Here is a 14,430-nt window from a genome sequence, read left to right as displayed (position 1 = left end):
CCCCCCCCCCCCCCCCGTCTCCCCCAACTTGACCTCTGAGGTTGCTATCCTGTTAAAAGCATACCTGTGACACTGTGATCTTTCTAATTGGTGGCAGGTTTAAGCTTGTCCTGTCTTCAGAGGCATTTTCCTTTTTTTTTTTTTTTAATTTTTAAGCTTTTAACAGCTGTGACATGAGGACCAGACAATATTATGTCTAATAACGATCTATAAACTAAGAATCGAATGACAGGTTTTATTCACCTCTTGACAGTTTTATGGGAAGAAAGGACTCACATAGGCACAACCATGCACTTGTGTATACGTTTTAGTTCCCACGTGCATGCTCTTTACGGGATTCTTTACACCTGACAAATAAGTATTTGTAAATCCTGTGCGCTATTACATGTGCCTGCCAGGTTTTGTAAGGCGCAAGCCATTTCTGATGGGCCCGAAGGAAAGTTTGCATTCCGAAAACTAATGTGAATTAATGAAGAAAGTAACTTTACAGTTTAAAGTATTTCCATCAACTGTAGCAGAGACATTAAGTGAAAGAAGGTCGTAAATGAGGCCTGTACTGTCGTATTAGCATCCTGTAGTAATCTGTTAGCCATTTCGCCCTATTGATACAATAACATTTGGAAGGTGGGAAAAATTAGGTTGATACTTAGAATCACTGTTTGACTAAATGTTCTCTCAGTTATATACCCATTGTAGCTGAATCTACAGGGATTGATAAAAAGATCGCTGAAACTAAGTAACATACAAAATATCTAGCAGTATGCCTTTTGTCCCTATGGAGAGGCATTAATTTAATATGTATTCGCTCCTGTGCGGGATATATGCCTTTCAGTGTATCTCTGAGTATAAAAAGGAGAAAAAAGTAACTTAGGTGGATTATAATATCAGAACCATACCAGAAAAAATTGCTTTTCAACATTTTCATTGATATTTATATTTATCAAATCTTTCCATTTAAATCCATCTGAATTTTAGTCTTTAAATGACACAGGTTAAACAGTTTCATGAATCAAATATGTAACTTTCAATCGCTAGATGAAGAATAAACTTTAGTTAGTTTCAACCTTCGGAGAAGGCAATAGCAACCCACTCCAGTACTCTTGCCTGGAAAATCCCATGGACAGAGGAGCCTGGTTAGGCTGCAGTCCATGGGGTCGCTAAGAGTCGAACTCGACTGAGCGACTTCACTTTCATTTTTCACTTTCACGCATTGGAGAAGGAAATGGCAACCCACTCCAGTATTCTTGCCTGGAGAATCCCAGGGACAGAGGAGCCTAGTGGGCTGCCGTCTATGGGGTCGCACAGAGTCGGACACGACTGAAGCAACTTAGCAGCAGCAGCAGTAAATTCCATTAGTCTAATTTGAACCATAAAACGTTACCATAACATTTCATGACTACTGAAGGCATTTTGAGTGCTTACCAATTTTTCCTGTCCTCTTTCTGAGTTTAGGTATAGAGGAGGATTATACTCTCCACCCCACTGAAATTAGGTATGGTGGTATAACTTGTAAGTAAATGTGAGCAGACATGTAATGTTTCATTTCCTGGTAGACTCATTGACAGGCCAGTGCTTGGTTCTCTAGGTTCCCTTCCCTTGCTGCTGCAATCATGGAACGTAAGTAAGATGGAAGTGGCACAGGACTGAAGGACGCTGGGATGCCCTATTATTACCCTGAGCACAGCTGCCCTGGATGGCCCAGGATCTACAACAGAATCTGCATAAAGCAAGAAATAAACTTGTTTTGGCTTAAGCTTCTAAAATATTGGAGCGATTTATTTTCCAGCATGACTTAGCCTACCTTAGATATAGTTGACCATTTTCAGAATCCCTAATAGGCTAGACTTAGTATTCTCATATGGTAGGCATTAAACTGTTCCCCCTATAGTCTGCTGGTTACATAGTTTATTAGCAAAATAGTAAACAAAGTTGCTATAAGTCTTTATATATAATAGTGGGAAATTATCCTACTCCCCACATCCTTTCCTCTCATTATGATGAACTCCTGCAAAATTGTCCAGGTTTCCAAGATTCTGCTCAATTTCTATTTGGAAACCTCCTTTGACCTCTTGATCCAGTCATGGTTAATGCATGTGCTTAGGTGTTATATCCTCTGGAAGACTTTCTGGACTACACATAAAGAATTGGCCCCTCCCTTTCTTAGCCCCCATTAGATTTTGCAAGGTGGGGCCAGGCCCCATGACACTTTGTTATTCATTTACAGAAGAACACAACTGGAGTGTTTAGGGGGACACCTCTTATTCTGTGTCCTGAAAGAACAGCCCAGAACATGGGAAGTTCTCTGCGTATATCTGTGGAATGAATTAAGGAGTAAAGTGAAAGTCACTCAGTCATGTCTGACTCTGCGACCCCATGGACTATACAGATAGCGAATCATTACTTTGTTACCTGATGGATCTGCAGGTCTTGCACACACAAAAAAGATCTTTTAAGCAGCAGGATTGATGCTTTATATTGGGAAATAATATATCAGTACAGGTCACTGTGACAGTATGACTTATTCAAATACAGTGCTATTACAAGCAGTCAGTTTTCACATTCCAGAATAAATGGCAGGTATTTTTTATTTGTGTTTATGTTTCTCACAGAAACCTTATTTGAAATGTTTCATTATTTACTGTTGCTTTTTACAAATGAAAGGAATGGGAACTCTTTCCATGGAATTCTCCAGGCCTGAATACTGGAGTGGGTAGCCATTCCCTTCTCCAGGAGATCTTCCCAACCCAGAGATCGAACCCAGGTCTCCCCCATTGCAGGCAGATTCTTTACCAGCTGAGCCACAAAGGAAGCCCAAGAATATTGGAATGGGTAGCCTGTCACTCTCCAGTGGATCTTCCTGACCCAGGAATCCAACCCAGGTCTCCTGAATTGCAGGTGGATTCTTTACCAGATGCACTACCAGGAAAGCCCTATTAAGGAGTAAGGGAATCCTTAAAAACTCCACTTCTAGGTTACTTGTAAGAGGTGAGTGGGACCTCAAGTCAGGGAAGGTCTTTCCAATTCAAAGGGTCTAGTGGATTATTTAAAAAGGAACAGACAAAAGTTGAGTTTGTTCTATTAGAGACAGAAGATTTATTCTCTGCATGGAATTAGTTTCAAAATCACTATCTAGAGAGAGAAAGTCTAGCTACATATCTCTCTGAATGATGATCTAGACCTCAGATTTCTTCTGGAGAATACTAAAAGGGAAAGAGGTTTACATACTAAATAAATAAGTATATGCTTACATAAAAAGACATATACTGGTTGAACTGGGCAATGCAAAACGTGTTAGAAAATGAAATTGGGGTATGTCTAAATATTTTGGGGTATGTCTAAATAATCTCAAGCTCATGGATAGGCTCCTCTGTCATGGGATTTCCAGGCAAGAATGTTGGAGTGGATTGCCATTTCCTTCTACACGGAATCTTCCAGACCCAGAGATTTAACCTTCGTCTCCTCCTAAATATTTCACGAATTATTTGGAACAATGATAGTTTTCTTAGTATTTAGGTGTGCTCTTGTTCGTGGCTTCCCTGGTGGCTCAGTGGTAAAGAACCTGTCTGCCAATGCAGGAGATGTGGCTTTTGTACTGGTATAAATCCTATTGAAGAGATTTATTTAAAACGGAAATATCATGTTTCTGAGGTGGTAAATATCTTCCTATGCATTTCATTTTTGCATATTACAACATTAAGAAAATGATTATTTTATGTCTTCCAAAACTGTGTGTGTGTGTATGTATCTGTGGTTTACATAGCAAGATCAGAGATGTTGCAAGGTAGTGTTCAATTTTAATGGACCTCTTCAGTTCAGTTCCATTCAGTCGCTCAGTCGAGTCCAACTCTTTGTGACCCCATGGACTGCACCACACCAGGACTGCCTGTCAGTCCATCACCAACTCCCGGAGTTTACTTGAACTCATGTCCATTGACCGGTGATGCCATTCAACCTTCTCACCCTCTGTCGTCCCCTTCTCCTCCCACCCTCAATCTTTCCCAGCATCAGGGTCTTTTCAAATGAGTCAGTTCTTCACATCAGGTGGCAAAATTATTGGAGTTTCTGCTTCAGCATCAGTCCTTCCAATGAACACCTAGGACTGACCTCCTTTAGGATTGACTGGTTGGATCTCCTTGCAGTCCAAGGGACCTTCAAAAGTCTTCTCTAACGCCACAGTTCAAAAGCATCAGTTCTTCAGCACTGAGCTTTCTTTATAGTCCAACTCTCACATCAAAACCATAACCTTAACAAAACAGACCTTTGTCAGCAAAGTAGTCTCTGCTTTTTATTATTCTATGTTGGTTATAACTTTCCTTCCAAGGGGTAAGCGTCTTTTAATTTCATGGCTGCAGTCACTGTCTGCAGTGATTTTGGAGCCCCCCAAAATAAAGCCTGACACTGTTTCCACTGTTTCCTCATCTAATTCCCATGAAGTGATGGGACTGGATGCCATGATGTTCGTTTTCTGAACATTGAGCTTTAAGCTAACTTTTTCACTCTCCTCTTTCACTTTCATCAAGAGGCTCTTTATTTCTTCACTTTCTGCCATAAGGGTGGTGTCATCTGCCTATCTGAGGTTATTGACATTTCTCCCGGCAATCTTGATTCCAGCTTGTGCTTCATCCAGCCCAGCATTTCTCAGGATGTACTCTTACTTCAGACTTCATATTTCCAGAAGCTATTTAATCTCAAGCAAGCAAATGTTTTATTTAGATATTTATGTATGAGTTTATTGATGACATCAGGGAGTTAAAAATTGGGATTGTGGCTATATTCTGAAATATATTTGTTGTTCAGTGGCTAATTCATATCCAACTCTTTTGCGACCCCAGGGACTGTAGCCTGCCAGGCTGTTCTGGCCCTGACAAGAATACTGGAGTGAGTTGCCATTTTCTTCTTTAGGCAATCTTTCCGAACCAGGGATCGAACCCATGTCTCCAGGACTGGCAGGCGGATTCTTTACCACTGACCCACCATAGGAAGCCATAATGGTTTACTATTGTTTCATCTTCATACAGTGTTTTATAGCTTTATCATTCACAGAGTTCCCCCCAATGAGTTAAAACAGAAAGTGTTATTAGCATTCAGATTTCCCTATAATAAAAGGTCCATAAGAGCTTTATCTCAAAGTACCAAAAATCTTTCTTTCCTTCGCTGCCAGGACCCCTAGGCCAGGTTTTTTCCTTTAGTCACTACTGCCTCTCTCTTTATCACTGGCATATCTGCTTGTCCGTCCCCTCTTATTCTTCAACAGTTGTTTCACAGGTGAAAAGCAGTCAATTCACTAGACATATATTTGTTGAAATGTTAGTTTCTTTAATATAGAAATCGCTATTTTTCTCTCTCTCTTTTTTTTTTTTTTTTGATTGGAGGGCAGTTGCTTTACAGTGTTGTGTTGGTTTCTACCATACAACTTTGCAAATGAGTCAGAACTATATATATGCTGCTGCTGCTAAGTCACTTCAGTCATGTCCGACTCTGTGTGACCCCAGAGACGGCAGCCCACAAGGCTCCCCTGTCCCTGGGATTCTCCAGCAAGAATACTGGAGTGGATTGCCATGTCCTCCTCCAGGGGGTCTTCCCGAACCAGGGCTTGAACCCACGTCTTTTACGTCTCCTGCATTGGCAGGTGGGTCCTTTTCTAGCACTACCTGGGAAGACCAAAACAGGCTTATTTTCATCCAATTCACTATAACTGACTAAAACTCTTTCCTTTTTATAGCTGAGTAATATTCCATTATATAAATGTATCACAAATTCTTTATTCATTCATCTGTCAATGAACATCTAGGTTTCTTTTATGTCCTGGCTATTATAAATAGTGCTGCAGTGGGAACATTAGGGTGAATGTGTTTTTTTGAATTGTGGTCTCCTCAGAGTATATGTCCAGTAGTGGGATTGCTGGGTCATATGGTAGTTTTATTGCTAGTTTTCTTGAGGAATCTCCATACTGTTCTCTGAGAGGTTGTATCAATTTACGTTCCCAGCAATAGTGCAAGAGGGCTCCCTTTTATCCACAACCTCTCAAACATTTATTTTTGTAGATTTTTTGATGATGGCCATTGACCACCTAACTGCCTCCTGAGATACGTGCAGGTCAAGAAGCAACAGTTAGAACTGGACAGGGAACAACAGACTGGTTCCAAATCTGGAAAGGAGTACATCAAGGCTGAATATTGTCTCCATGCTTATTTAACTTCTATGCAGAGTACATCATGAGAAACGCTGGGCTGGAAGAAGCACAAGCTGGAATCAAGATTGCCGGGAGAAATATCAATAACCTCAGATATGCAGATGACACCACCCTTATGGCAGAAAGTGAAGAAGAACTAAAGAGACTCTTGATGAAAGTGAAAGAAGAGAGTGAAAAAGTTGGCTTAAAGCTCAACATTCAGAAAACTAAAATCATGCCATCCAGTCCCATCACTTCATGGGAAATAGATGGGGAAACAGTGGAAACAGTGAGAGGCTTTGTGTTCTTAGGCTCCAAAATCATTGCAGATGGTGACTGCAGCCATGAAATTAAAAGATGCTTGCTTCTTGGAACAAAAGCTATGACCAATCTAGACAGCATAATAAAAAGCAGAGATGTTATTTTGCTGACAAATGTCCACTTTGTCAAGGCTATGGTTTTTGCAGTGGTCATGTATGAATATGAGAGTTGGACTATAGAGAAAGCTGAGCACTGAAGAATTGATGCTTTTGAACAGTGGTACTGCAGAAGACTCTTGAGAGTCCTTTGGACTGCAAGGAGATCAAACTAGTCAATCCTAAAGGAAATCAGTCCTGAATATTCATTGGAAGGACTGATGCTGAAGCTGAAACTACAATACTTTGGCCACCTGATTCAAATAACTGACTCATTTGAAAAGACCCTGATGCTGGGAAAGATTGAAGGTGGGAGGAGAAAGGGATGACAGAGTATGAGATGGTTGGATGGCATCACTGACTCGATGGACAAAAGTTTGAGCAAGCTCTGGACGTTGGTGATGGACGGGGAAGCCTGGCATGCTGCAGTCTATGGGATCACAGAGAGTCAGACACGACCGAGCGACTGAACTAAACTGAATAATGAGTGATGTTGGGCATCTTTTCATGTGTTTATTGTCCATCTGTATGTCTTCTTGGAGAAGAGTCTGTTTAGGTCTTCTGCTCACTTTTTGATTAGGTTGTTTGTTTTTCTGACATTGAACTGTTTATATATTTTGGAGATCAATCCTTTGTCAGTTGTTTTGTTTGCAATTAATTTCTCCTATTCTGAGATTTTTTTTTCTATCTTGTTTTTAGTTTCCTTTGCTGTGCAAAAGCTTTTAAGTTTAATTAGATCCTATTTGTTTATTTTTGTTTTTATTTTCACTACTCTGAATTGGATCAAAGAGGGTAATGCTGTGATTTATGTCAAAGAGTGTTCTGCCTATGTTTTTGCCAAAGCATTTTATAGTTTCTGGCCTTACATTTAAATTTTTAATCGATTTTGAGTTTATCTTTGTGTATAGTGTTTAGACGTGTTCTGCTGCTGCTGCTAAGTCACTTCAGTCGTGTCCAACTCTGTGCGACCACATGGACTGCAGCCCACCAGGCTCCTCCGTCCATGGGATGTTCCAGGCAAGAGTACTGGAGTGGGTTGCCATGTCCTTCTCCAATGCATGAAAGTAAAAAGTGAAAGTGAAGTCGTTCAGTCATGTCCGGCTCTTCGAGACCCCATGGACTGCAGCTTACCAGGCTCTTCTGTCCATGGGATTTTCCAGGCAAGAGTACTGGAGTGGGGTGCCATTGCCTTCTACATAAGAAGTGTTCTAATGTCATTCTTTACACGTAGCTGTCCAGTTTTCCCAGCACAATTTGTTAATGAAGCTGTCTTTTCTCCATTGTATATTCTTGCCTCCTTTGTCACGGATGTGTGGGCTTTTCTCTGAGCTTTCTATCTTGTTCCATTGATTTATATTTCTGCTTTTGTGCTGGTACCATATAGTTTTGATAACTGTAGATTTGTAGTGTAATCTGAAGTCAGGAAGGTTGATTCCTCCAGCTCCAATTTTCTTTCTTAAGATTGCTTTGGCTTTGGGGGATCTTTTGTGTTTCCATACAAATGTAAAATATTTTGTTCTCATTCTGTGAAAAATACCATTGGTAATGAAAATATGGAATGCTTCACAAATTTGCATGCCATTCTTGTGCAGGGGCCATGATAATCTTCTCTGTATCCTTCCAATTTTAGTATGGGTACTGCTGAAGCAAGCATTAGAAATCACTATTTTATGAAAAATTCTCGATTTTTTTTAATTCGAAAGCTTTTTTCTTTTTGAAGACAAAGGTATACATAGGAAAATATTTTAACAGTTTTTAATTGATTTCATGTTTAGTATAATGTCTAATATATGTAATTATAAAACTTCAGTTCAGTTCAGTGGCTCAGTCATGTCTGACTCTTTGCGACTCCATGAATTGCAGCATGCCAGGCCTCCCTGTCCATCACCAGTACCTGGAGTTCACTCAAACTCATGTCCATCGAGTCTATAATGCCATCCAGCCACCTCATCCTCTGTCATCACCTTCTCCTCCTGCCCCCATCCCTCCCAGCCTCAGAGTCTTTTCCAATGAGTCAACTCTTCACATGAGGTGGCCAAAGTACTGGAGTTTCAACTTCAGCATCAGTCCTTCCAAAGAACACCCAGGACTGATAGCTTTTAGAATGGACTGTTTGGATCTCCGTCTAGTCCAAGGGACTCTCAGGAGTCTTCTCCAACACCACAGTTCAAAAACATCAATTCTTCGGCACTCAGCTTTCTTCACAGTCCAATTCTTGCATCCACACATGACCACTGGAAAAACCATAGCCTTGACTAGACGGACATTTGTTGGCAAAGTAATGTCTCTGCTTTTGAATATGCTGTCTAGGTTGGTCATAACTTTCCTTCCAAGGAGTAAGCATCTTTGAATTTCACTGCTGCAATCACCATCTGCAGTGATTTTGGAGCCCTGAAAAATAAAGACTGACACTGTTTCCACTGTTTCCCCATCTATTTGCCATGAAGTGATGGGACCAGATGCCATGATCTTTGTTTTCTGAATGTTGAGATTTAAGCCAACTTTTCCACTCTCCTCTTTCACTTTCATCAAGAGGCTTTTTAGCTCCTCTTCACTTTCTGCCATAAGGGTGGTGTCATCTGCATATCTGAGGTGATTGAGATTTCTCCCAGCAGTCTTGATTCCAGCTTGTGTTTCTTCCAGTCCAACGTTTCTCATGATGTACTCTGCATAGAAGTTAAATAAGCAGGGTGACAATATACAGCTTTGACCTACTCCTTTTCCTATTTGGAATGAGTCTGTTGTTCCATGTCCAGTTGTAACTGTTGCTTCCTGACCTGCATATAGGCTTCTCAAGAGGCAGGTCAGGTGGTCTGGTATTCCCATCTTTTGATGAATTTCCCACAGTTTATTGTGATCCACACAGTCTAAGGCTTTGGCATAGTCAATAAAGCAGAAATAGATGTTTTTCTGGAACTCTCTTGCTTTTTCTGTGATCCATCGGATGTTGACAATTTGATCTCTGGTTCCTCTGCCTTTTCTAAAACCAGCTTGAACATCTGGAAGTTCATGGTTCATGTATTGCTGAAGCCTGGCTTGGAGAATTTTGATCATTACTTTACTAGCATGTGAGATGAGTGCAATTGTGTGGTAGTTTGAGCATTCTTTGGCATTGCCTTTCTTTGGGATTGGAATGAAAACTAACCTTTTCCAGTCCTTTGGCCACTGCTGAGTTTTCCAAATTTGCTGGCATATTGAGTGCAGCACTTTCACAGCATCATCTTTCAGAATTTGAAACAGCTCAACTGGAATTCCATCACCTCCATTAGCTTTGTTCATAGTGATGCTTTCTAAGGCCCACTTGACTTCACATTCCAGGATGTCTGGCTCTAGGTGAGTGATCACACCACCATGATTATGTTGTTCATGAAGATCTTTTTTGTACAGTTCTTCTGTGTATTCTTGTCACGTCTTCTTAATATCGTCTGCTTCTGTTAGGTCCATACCATTTCTGTCCTTCATTGAGCCCATCTTTGCAAAACTTACAGGATTCATTTTGTCCATTGAAATTGCTTCATGAGTGTTTGTCAGTTAAATTTAATTAAAAGCTTTACTATATAGTTTTTGATAACCATAGCTATTTTTATATGTAAAGAATTCTCATGAAATTTATAACATGTAAAATAAATGACATACTCAAATGAAGTGGTAGTATAACTATTCATGTTATCAAGTGTTACTGTAATAAATGCCTCCTGTTTATTGCATATCACGTCTCTTATAAATGGCGTTATATGTCTATATCATCGTAAACATTTCTAGGCATAGACTTTCTAATTAATATGCATACTTTCTAGGATAAAGATAAGGCCTGGAGAAACAAGCATGGCATGTGGATCTATAAAATATTTAGTACAGCGGACATGCAGGAGGGCCACTTCTCAGTACCCATCCAAACTTCAAGCTACACATTTAGATAAGTCAGCACCATGTTGTCTAAAACCCACTTTCTCCTTCACTTTTTAAGATGCTCTTTTGTCAAAGTGAATTTCTGTTCCTTATTATGTAATCTGTTACTGATTGGCAGTAAGTTTTCCGACTCATTGGAAGAGAATATTCCCTTTTAAGTCATTAAAGAATCAGTGGTGTTAAAAAATACCCGTGTGATTTAAAATTTAAATGCCATTCAAATAATGGTTATTTCCTCTCTTTTAACAAAAGGCTAAGGATGAAAAATCAATTTAAATAGTATCTATTTGATATAATACAATTAAAATCTTGGTGTTTAGCATTTTAATATTGCCTGTTAAATTGCAACTATAACTGGGAACTACACTTCTCCTTTTATAAATTCTAAAGAGCTTGGTAAACTCTTAACTGCTTGTCAGTTTCCATGTATCAAAATGTACAACTTTGAGCCAGGCAGCCACTGGCTCTGGCTTTCCAGGCCTAAAAATCTAACATGTCTCAGCACATTTCCTTCTGGCAGGGCTTGCCACCCCTTTCTCTGCCTTTTCTCTTGGGAGGCTGAGTGAGCATGTGTGTAATTAACTACCTACCACAGTGGCTCAGGCTCTGGAGCCAGGCAGATTTGAGTTCATGTCCCTGGTCTGGCTATTCACTATCAGGGTGACATTAGGAGAATTACTGTTCCTGGTAGAGAAAAACCACCAGTGAAGATAAAATCAGTGTCCAGGGAAGGTAATGGAGATCCTTTTCTTAAAGAATGTTACAAATGGGAGTCACCCGTGTCCTGGTTAAGGCTCTGTTTATGAAGCAGAAGTCTTCCTGCTCCAAGCTGAGACTTCTGGCTTTTTGTGCTTTTGATGATCTTAATCAAGTGACTCAACCAGGGAATTTTCAATTTCCTTATCTCTATAATGAGTTTATAAATATTCCATGATCTCTAAGTTCTTTTTGTCTCTGTGCTGAGCAATCAAGCTCACTGTCAAGAACTGTTGAATTTTATAGGTGGATGATTAATAAAAAGACTTTGTACTATAACACCGTGCGAAACACTTTTGTTTACTGAGACTGGGTCAAGCCTTTCAAGAGTTTGCAGAGACAGACACTGCTATCCCCACTTAACAGTTCTGGAAACTGCAGCAAGTGACTTGCCTGAAACTGCAGTACAAGTGAAATGGCACAGCTAGGAACAAAAATTACTTCTGGTTTCTATTTTTTAATTTTTTATTGGCACTACAGCTACTTTGCTGCAAGGATAGCACTTTTAAAAAGTGCTACCACAGCAAATTAATGTTATTAGGTAAATAGCGTGTTGAACATCTTTTCCCATCTCTGAACTCTAGGTCAGGGTTGAAGGTATAGTGTTATCAGACATTGCAAGACTAGTAGGTAGAAGATAAGACTACTTGAATAAAGTGGTTTTCTTATTTGGTATGTTTTTATATGATGACATAGTTACAGGAGCTATTGTGTAAATTTCAGGGGTAATAATACATATTTTCTAGATATTTATGATTTTCTGTTTAAATAAAGTGATGACTTTGCTCAGAAAGGAACAAATATTCTCATACAGAGATCTGGGAATGTTTTAAATAAATACAGTTATTTGGGGGATAAAAACATAAAAATGGGATTAAGATGTTCTTTCTGAAGATGCTAATGAAAATTGTGTACAACCGTATCAGTTTTAACCTCTTCATTCTCTGATACATAGAAACTTTTTATGATAATCAGTGACCTTTTATTTGGGATATCACTAAAACATAGTTTTACACCTGGCAAAAGTAAGCTACTTTTCTCTATATATATTTTGATTTGGATTAAGTGTTGCCTCATAGCTCCAGGCATGATTCTTATGCATATTACAAATTTTGCAATCTGTTAATGCCATAGAACAGGCTGAACTATTGCTATCATTAATATTTCAACACCCAAGAGCTTCCTTCCAATTAATTCTGAAATATCTCAACTTTTCTCTTCTCCCCGAATGTTAGAAGAGGTTGGGGAATTTAAGAGTAAGTTGGTGAAACACAGTATTGCTAGTTTTGGAATATAATCCTTCCATTCAGACTTTAAAGTCAAGTCAATTCAGTGAAGCTAGTAATTTTATAATTATCATAGATTTATTAATGGGTATTTGTAATCCCATATCTGAAGGAAAATTTAGAAATAATTTTGTAAGTTTATTCATCAATAAGATGGCGATAAATTAGTATGATACTCTATGTTGTAAGGTTTGAATTATGAATAAATATTTTTTAAAGTCTAACTGTAATAAACAGGGATCATACAATGTTAAATCTGAGGAAGTCTTTGGAGATTGTCTACTCAAACCATTCATTACATTTATTAGAAAACTGAGACATAGAGTAGTCAGATTTCGCCAGATGTCCAGTTAAATTTGAATTTCGGATGAACAATAGGCAATTTTTGGCATAAGTATGTCCAATGTAATATTTAATTATACTAAGTAATAATTTGTTGTCCATTTGAATTTCAGATTTAACTGGGTGTCCTGTGTTTTATCCAGCAACCTTACCCACAGAGGTATCTAAATGTCTTTCTTTTCTTTTTTTTTTTTTGGCCATGCCATGCATGCAGAATCTTAGTCCCCTAACCAGGCATGGAGCGTTTGCCCCCAGTGGATTGCTAACCACTGGACTGCCAGGGTTCCATAATTCTTTTCAAGGGGTATACAGTTAACTATGCACTGATGAAGGAATAGAATCTGAACAATTAAAGGCTTACAGAAAACTCTTCCAAAGAATTAAGTTCTATAGTAGAATGTTTTAGAAAAGCAAAGTAACAATATGTCATAAACATAATTTTATAAAAATTGAAAATAACCAAATCATTTAAAATAGAAACTTTCTAATCTCTTGATGCTAGTAACCAAATTCTGAATTACTTTATTCTCTTAGAATTTGAAAAGAGCTCACATTTAAAAATCAGAGTTTCTTTTTTTTTTTTTCTAAAACAAGAGTAGCTCAATTGGTCCTCACTGTTAACCAGAACTGAATAGCAGCTATTCCTCTAAGCGTGTTTCTGAATATTTATAGCCAATGATTAAAGTAATTTTTAGGTATAGTGAAACCTTAGCTATGAAAAACTAAGAATAATTTAGTATCATATAGCTCTCAATTCAGTTCAGTCGATCAGTCATGTCCGACTCTGCGACCCCATGAATTGCAGCATGCCAGGCCTCCCTGTCCATCACCAACTCCTGGAGTTCACCCAAACTCATGTCCATCGAGTTGGTGATGCCATCCAGCCATCTCATCCTCTGTCATCCCCTTCTCCTCCTGACCCCAATCCCTCCCAGCATCAGAGTCTTTCCCAATGACTCAGCTCTTCGCATGAGGTAGCCAAAGTATTGGAGTTTCAGCTTTAGCATCAGTCCTTCCAAAGAACACCCAGGACTGATCTCCTTTACAATAGACTGGTTGGATCTCCAAGGGACTCTCAAGAGTCTTCTTCAAACACTGCAGTTCAAAATCATCAATTCTTCGGCACTCAGCTTTCTTCACAGTCCAACTCTCACGTCCATACATGACCACTAGATAAACCATAGCCTTGACTAGACGGACCTTTATTGACAAAGTAACGTCTGTGCTTTTCAATATGCTATCTAGGTTGGTCATAACTTTCCTTCCAAGGAGTAAGCGTCTTTTAACTTCATGGCTGTAATCACCATCTGCAGTGATTTTGGAGCCCCTCAAAATAAAGTCTGACACTGTTTCCACTGTTTCCCCATCTGTTTCCCATATAGCTCTAGTCTGATCTAAACTTGATGTTTTAGATGATCGCTTATTTTATCATATATTTTTATTATCATAATCTACCTTTATTCATTTGTGTGTGTAACATATGACAAACACTTAAGTAGCACTGATGTACTGATATATTAAGCAGCCTCAATCATAGAGAGGCAAACAG

At 39.0% G+C, this 14,430-nt stretch overlaps 1 non-coding gene across 1 annotated transcript; it reads right to left on the bottom strand.

Moving 5' to 3' along the window:
• Positions 1-8,135: 8,135 nt before the first annotated feature.
• Positions 8,136-8,238, bottom strand: LOC114113305 (U6 spliceosomal RNA). Its single transcript, XR_003588366.1, has one exon. It is a non-coding gene; the product is annotated as a U6 spliceosomal RNA (small nuclear RNA).
• Between the last annotated feature and the right edge of the window lie 6,192 nt (positions 8,239-14,430).

Source organism: Ovis aries, chromosome 2, assembly GCF_016772045.2.
Source record: "Ovis aries strain OAR_USU_Benz2616 breed Rambouillet chromosome 2, ARS-UI_Ramb_v3.0, whole genome shotgun sequence".
Classification (NCBI taxonomy): Eukaryota; Metazoa; Chordata; class Mammalia; order Artiodactyla; family Bovidae; genus Ovis; species Ovis aries.
Note: the sequence above shows the minus strand (reverse complement) of the source record. Positions and strands in the feature narration are given on the sequence as shown.